The following is a 7,407-nucleotide window of genomic DNA, read 5'->3' on the forward strand; positions in this document are numbered from 1 at the left end:
TTTATAAATGTAATTTATAAAAGCTTTATTTTGATATTATTTTTATCTTCATTATTATTATTATCATTTTTTTATTATTATTATAACTGTTATCATCATCATTACTAACAGGGGAGGGAAGAGGAAGGAATGGGGGAGGAGGGAGGGAGAGGGAAGAGAGGGTGAAAGGTAGCAGCAGGGCACAGGAAGGATTGATGGAAAGAGGGAGAAGGAAGAGGAAAGAGAGAGAAGAAGGGGGGGGGAAAAGGGGAAGAGGGGAGGAGGGTGGGATGGATAACGTTTGCGAAGCCTTGCAAGATGTCAACACTTGACACTCGCATCGTGAAGGAGGTGGCTCCGGATTATGTCTCCCCCCCCCTCCCTCCTTCGTTGCCCCTCTCCTCTTCTCCTTCCTCTTCCCGCTCCTTCTCTTCCTTCTTTTTCTTGTCTCCTTTACTCGGTCCTGCTACCTCTCACTTTTTTTTTTCTCCTTCTCTCGTCCTGCTCCTCTCTCTTTTGTTTTTCCTCTCTCTCTCTCTCTCTCTCTCTCTCTCTCTCTCTCTCTCTCTCTCTCTCTCTCTCTCTCTCTCTCTCTCTCTCTCTCTCTCTCTCTCTCTCTCTCTCTCTCTCTCTCTCTCCCCTCATCCCTCGTGTCCCTCTCTCTCTCTCTCTCTCTCCCCTCATCCCTCGTGTCCCTCTCACTCTCCCTTTCACTCCCCTCGTCCCTCCTCTCCCCTGTCTCCCTTCTGTCCCCTCATCCCTCAGGGTATTTGTCCACTAAGGGATTTATTGGTTTCTCCGTTTGCTCTGATGTTCCCCGTGAGTGGAGTTGGAGAGGAGAGCTGGGGTTGGTAGAGGGGAGAGAGGGAGGGGAAGGAGGCAAGGGTAAAGCGTAGAAGGAGGAGTGCGAGAGAGGAAGGAAGGAAGGAAGGAAGGAATGAAAGAAAGAAAGAAAGAGAGGAGAGGGAAAGGGATAGGGAAGGGTTAAGGGAGGGAGAGGGAGAGAGCGAGGAAGGAAGGAGAGAGAGAGGATAGAGAGAAAAAATAGAGATAAAAACGAAGATAAGAAAAGAAGAGAAACAGAAAAAGCAAAGAGAGAGAGAGAAAGAACGAAAAAGAAATGGAAAAGAACAGTAAAAAGTGTTATAGATACTCGAATAACAGTCATAGCGCCTGCCCCTCTGTATTTTTATCCCAAATGAATCTGCGTGTGCGTACCTCTCATTTCTAACATCCATTCCTTCCCGTTACGAAGATGGAAAAAGCCATCTTCTCTTCGTCTATCCAAATATATTACTGCGACATTCGCATTCTGAACGTCATTTTCCGTTTGAGTTTTCCCTTTTTTTTTTCTTTTTTTTTTTGTATCGTCAGCGAGCGAGAGAACATGCAGCGAGATGTCACACGAAGGGATTGGAATGGGAGGGAGTGACACGCTTGGTATGCATAAGGTGTTCCCCCGACGATGTTTCAAACGGCACTGAGGTTTCTGTTTCGTGCTCTCCCGCTTTTAAGGGGCCGGGGGAATGGTGTTGTTGAGGTGGTTGTTTTAGGTTTGTTATTATTATTAGTAGTAGTAGTAATATTAGTAGTAGTAGTAGTAGTAGTATGTTTTGTTAGTTAATGGTTGTGAGGTACTTTTTGGTGTGTTTTTGGTCCCTGTTTTTTTTCCTCCTGGCTTTCTGTGTGTGTTTGTGTTTTTGTGTGTGTGTGTGTTTATGTGTGTGTGTGTGTTTGCATTTGTGTGTGTGTTTGTCTCGCTTGCTTGCATGCTTGCTTTCTCTCCTTTCTGTCTCTCTCTCTCTTTCTCCCTCTCTCCCTCTCTCCTTCCCTCTCCCCCCCCTCCCTCCCTCCCTCTCTACGGAAGTTATGTGAGGTCATGGTAACATTTACGGAAGCCCTTTGTATGGTAAGCAGGGCGCAGGAGCTTAAGTGTCTAATGTTGTCTTCTGTCCGTCTTGGAGGATGGGGGAAGGGTGTTACGGGGTCAAGGGTCAAGTGGGAGGTCAAATCACCGTCAACTTGGGCTTCCTGAGACTTTATGTTAGGGGTATCAGCCTTTCTCTCTCTCTCTCTCTCTCTCTCTCTCTCTCTCTCTCTCTCTCTCTCTCTCTCTATATATATATATATATATATATATATATATATATATATATACATACATATTTCTTTGTGTGTATCGCGCTCTCTCTCTTTCTCTCTCTTTCTATCTATCTATCTATATATCTATCTATCTCTTCGCGAATGAGAAGGAGCCTAAAGACGGGATAGGTAATCTTATCTGCGCGCGCGTGTGTGTATGTATCCGTTCCTTGAGTGGGGCTTCCTTGAAGATGTATGTGTGTGTTAAAGGCCTAGAATGAGTAGGCCGGCGCTTTCAGGGTTTCGGCAGTGCACACCTCTATCTATATCTGTCTATCTATCTATCTATCTTTCCCTCTCCATCTCTATTTCTATCTTCATCTCTCCCGCTCTATCTCTCTCTCTCTCTCTCTCTCTCTCTCTCTCTTTCTCTTTCTCTCTTTTTTCTCTCTTTCTATCTCTCTCTCTCTCTCTCTCTCTCTCTCTCTCTCTCTCTCTCTCTCTCTCTCTCTCTCTCTCTCTCTCTCTCTCTCTCTCTCTCTCTCTCTTTATCTCTTTCTATCTCTTCCTCCCCCTCCCCCTCGTCCCCTCTCGCTCAGCTAGAAACTCGCTTACTTAAAAAGGAACGAATCACAATGTTCCTAGCTTTTGTTGTTCGTATTTGTGTTGCATTATTGACGTTCCTTTGCCCTTTTTTTTTCCTTTTTTTTCTTCCCCTGTTCCCTGTTTTTTTTCTTATCCTTCCTTTCTTTCTTTTTTTTTCCTTTTTTTTCTTCCCCTGTTCCCTGTTTTATTTTTTCTCCTTCCTTTCTTTCTTTTTTTTCTTCTATTTTCTTTCTGTTTTGTTTGCGTTGGGTCGAGAGAATTTACTTATTTATAGACGTGAGTACATTACGACACTTTGCTTGGCGACTTGCAGAGGTTGCGTGGGATTACAATCTCCGGGGGGGGGGGGGTTAGAAAGGGGGAGGTGGGGAAGGCTGGAGAGGTGTCGAAAGGGGGGTGGGAGAGAGGGAAAGGATGGGAAAGGGAGGGGGATAGAGTTAGGAGGAGTACGGCGGGGGGAGGAGGAAAAAGTCTTCTCATGCCCCTCCTCTGCTTCCTCTCTTTCTCTTTCCTTCTTCCACTGCTTCTTTCTTCCCTTCTCTTCTTTCTCCATTTTCCCTACCCTTCCCCCTTTCTCTTCCATTTCTCCTTTCTCTTCCATTTTCCTCTCCTCTCTTTCCCTTCCCTTCTCCCACTACCCCTCTTCCCTCTTCCCTCTTACCCTCTCACCTTCCCATCTTCTCCTCTTCCCTCCTCCCCTCCTCCCCTCCCTCCTCCCCTCCCCTCTTACTCTCTCCTTTCCCCTCCCTTGCCCGTGGCTGGTAAACAGGTTGCTTTGCTCAGTGTGTGCAGTATCGTGACCTTGCGTGAGATGAAAAGGGGGAGGGGAGGGGAACGGGTTTAAGGGGAGGGGGGAGGGAGGGTGGTGGTTGCAGTGCGTGTTTGTCTGTGTATTTCGGTCGCAGGAGGATTAGTGTGTTTGTTTTTCTGTTTATGTTTGTGTATGTGGCTGGGTGTTTGTATGTATTTGTGTCTGTCTGTCTGTATGTGTGTGTGTTTGTCCTTCAGACAGTCTGTCATTCTGTCGGTTTATCTGCCTGTAAGTCTGTCTGCCTGTCTATCAGTCAGTCCGCCAGTCTGTCTGTGTTCATTTCTTCGTCTGTGTCGCCCCAATCTCGCTGGTCCTTTGATAAATGCTTCTCTTAGGGCGTGACGGCGAGAGCAGGGGCGCCGGGCAAGAAAAGGTGACTAATGACGCTGCAGCCCTGGGACGCCCTTTGGTAATGGGGTTAACAATCCGCTCACGGTGTCCTCTTTCTCTCTCTCGCTCGCTCTCTCTCTCTCTCGCTCTCTCTCTCGCTCTCTCTCTCTCTCTCTCTCTCTCTCTCTCTCTCTCTCTCTCTCTCTCTCTCTCTCTCTCTCTCTCTCTCTCTCTCTCTTTCTCTTTCTCTCTCTCTCTCTTTCTCTCTCTCTCTCGCTCTCGCTCTCGCTCGCTCTCTCTCTTCTCTCTCTCTCTCTCTCTCTTCTCTCTCTTTTTTCTCTCTCTCTCCTCTCTTTCTCTCTCTCTCTCTCTCTCTCTCTCTCTCTCTCTCTCTCTCTCTCTCTCTCTCTCCTCTCTCTCTCTCTCTCTCTCTCTCTCTCTCTCTCTCTCTCTTTCTCTCTCTCTCTCTTTCTCTCTCTCTTTCTCTCTCTCTCTTTCTCTCTCTCTCTTTCTCTCTCTCTCTCTCTCTCTCTCTCTCTCTCTCTCTCTCTCTCTCTCTCTCTCTCTCTCTTTCTCTCTCTCTCTCTCTCTCTCTCTCTCTCTCGCTCTCTCTCTCGCTCTCTCTCTCTCTTTCTCTTGCTCTCTTGCTCTCTCTATCTATATATATATATATATATATATATATATATATATATATATATATATTCTCTCTCTTCTCCTCTCTGTTCTCTCTTCTCTCTTTCTCCTTTACCCGCCCTCCCCTAAAATAGATTCATATTCTGAGTCGCAGGAACTTGTGGAATGTTGCAAAGGGAACAGTGTAAGTAGATAGATAAATAGATAGAAAGATAGAGGAGAGAGAGAGAGAGAGAGAGAGAGAGAGAGAGAGAGAGAGAGAGAGAGAGAGAGAGAGAGAGAGAGAGAGAGAGAGAGAGAGAGAGAGCGAAAGAACGAAAGAGAGAGAGAGAGAGAGAGAGCGAAAGAGAGGGGGAGGGTAGGAGAGAAGGAGGGATGGAGGGAGAGATACATACAGACGTAGAGTGAGCGAATAGAGGAAAGGGGGAGTAGAGAATGATAAGCAGAGGAGATAAAGAAAATGAAGGAAGAGGAAAGAGGAAGAGAGAAGAGGAAAACAGAACAGATAAAACAACGAAAGTATAGAAAATATACAGAAGGTAAAGAGAGGGAGAGAAAAGAAACCGAAAGGAGATTGAGGAGAAGGGGGGAGAATGAGAGAAAATGAATGTTGGAAGAAAGAGAGAAATGTTACGTAGAGGCAGAATTTTGTTTTTTCGTATTTTCTTTTTTTCATTCTTGCTTTTCTTGATGTTTATATTTTCTTTCTCGTTTTGCCTGTCTTCCAATCCTTTTTTCTTTCTTTCCTTCCTTCTTCCTTTCTGTCTTTCCTTCTTTCTTTCAGTCCTTCCTTCCTTCTTTCTTGCTTTCCCTCTTTCTTTCAGTCCTTCCTTCCTTCCTTCTTTCTTGCTTTCCCTCTTTCTTTCAGTCCTTCCTTCCTTCCTTCTTTCTTGCTTTCCCTCTTTCTGTCTTTTCTCTTTCCCTCTCGTGTTTATGTGTACCCGCGGCGCTTGGCAGGACGCGTTCGTTTCTCGACCAAGAATTTGAGTCGAAGAATGTGCCCCCCCCCTACCCCCCCCTCTCCTCTTGGGCATTGGGCATTTGGTAGGAAAGGGGGGTGGGGGGTTGGGGTAGGAGGCAGGGAGGGGGGGATGGGGGGAGGGTTAAAGGATGGAAGGAAGGGGGAGGAGGGGAGGAATGGGGAAAGTGAGGGGGGAACAGAGAGGGGAAAAGGGGAAAAGGAGGAGGGGAGGAATGGGAAAAGAGGGAAAAGGGAAAGGGAAAATGAATGGGAGGAGAGGGGAAAAGGTTGATGAAAGAGGAGGCGAGGAAGGGGAAAGGGGAAGGGAGAGTAAGGATGGAAGGAGAGGAGAAAGGAAGGGAAGATTGGAAAGAGGGAAGGGAAAGGAAGGGGTAATGAAGAGAATAAGAGATAAGGTGGAAGGAGGGGGAATGGAAAGGACGAAGGAGGGTAAGAGAGGGAAAAGAGGGATAAGGAAAGGAGGAATGAAGGAAGGAAAAGAGACAAGGATGAAAAAAAAGGAGGGAATGGGAATAGGAGGAGAAATGAGGAAGAATGAAAATAGAGAAAGTAAAAAAATGTGTGTGCGTGTGTGTGTGTGTGTGGTGTGTGTGTGTGTGTGTGTGTGTGTGTGTGTGTGTGTGGTGCGTTTTACTTTTTACTTTAGCGCCGTGACACTTAGATGCTCTGAGTGTCAACAGATACAGTTAAAGGAAGGGATGTGTTAACTGTCGGAATGTTGTTTTTTTTTTTCCTCTTTCTTCTTAATCTCTCTTTCGGCTGTTGGAATTTCTGCTGTTTTTCCTTTCTTTCTTTCTTTTCTGTTTTCATAGCGTTTTTTCTTTTCTTTTCTCCCTTCTTGTTCCTCTCTCTTTTCTCTTCCTGTCTCGGAGAAGGAGGGCAAGAGAGAAAAAAAAAAGAAAAAAGGAAGGGGGAAAAAGAAAAAAAAGAAAGGGAGAGAAGGGAAAAAAGGAAGGGGGAAAAAAAAAAAAAAAAAAAAACAAAAAAGAAAAAAAGGGAAAGGGGGGGGGGGGGGGGGGTAGGGGGGGGAGGGGGAAGGGGGGGAAAAGGGGGGGGATGGGGGGGGAAGGGAAGGAAAAAGGGGGGGGGGGGAGGGGAGGGGAGTGGGGGGAAGGGAGGGAGGGGAGGGAGGGGGAGGGGAAAGGGAAGGGAGGATGGAGGGGGAAAGGGAAGAGGAAAGAAGAGGAAGAAGGAAGAGGAGAGGGGAGAAGGGAGGGGGGGAGGGAGAGGGGGGAAGAAGAAAAAGGGGAAAAGAAAAAAGGAAGGAGAAAAGGGGGAAAAGAGAAAAAGGAAGAAAAAGGGAGGAAGAAAAAGGGAGAAAAGGGAAAAAAAAAAAGAAGGGGGCAGGGGCAGAGTAGAGGAGGAGGAGGAGGCAGGGGCAGCGGCAAAAGGGAGGATGGAGAAGGGGGGCAAGCGCATTTTTGCCCGGATAATCCCCATCCGCATATTGACTCTGCCGTAATGGCGACCCGCGGAGGAAGCGTTTTTTATGCCTTTTAGTCCTCATGTCGGAATCTCATGAGATGGGCGGGAGGGATGGGGGGGGGGGGGGAGGGGAGAAGCGAGTGAAAGGTGGGAGGGGGGGCAGGGGGGAGAGCGAGTGAAGGGTGGGAGGGAGGGCGGGGGGGAGAGCGATGAAGGGTGGGAGGGAGGGGGGGAGGGGGAGAGTGATGAAGGGTGGGAGGGAGGGCGTGGGAGGGTATCATCATCATTTATCGTCACCCCCCACACTGTCAATCGTCATCGTCATCGTTTTCCCTCGACCCTCACCACCATCATCACCATCATTATCATTTTCATCTCACAGTCACCCTCATGGATTTTATTTGCATTTATATTTTATTTTATTCATATATGTCTTATCACTGTTTATGGGAATATTAGGCTTTGCATATTTCATGGGATTGAAATGTCACACAAATCGCTTTATTTTTCTTTGTTTTCCTTCTTCTTCTTTCTTTTTTTCTTTCTTTCCTTTACC

Source organism: Penaeus chinensis, chromosome 40 (genome assembly GCF_019202785.1).
Source record: "Penaeus chinensis breed Huanghai No. 1 chromosome 40, ASM1920278v2, whole genome shotgun sequence".
NCBI lineage: Eukaryota > Metazoa > Arthropoda > Malacostraca > Decapoda > Penaeidae > Penaeus > Penaeus chinensis.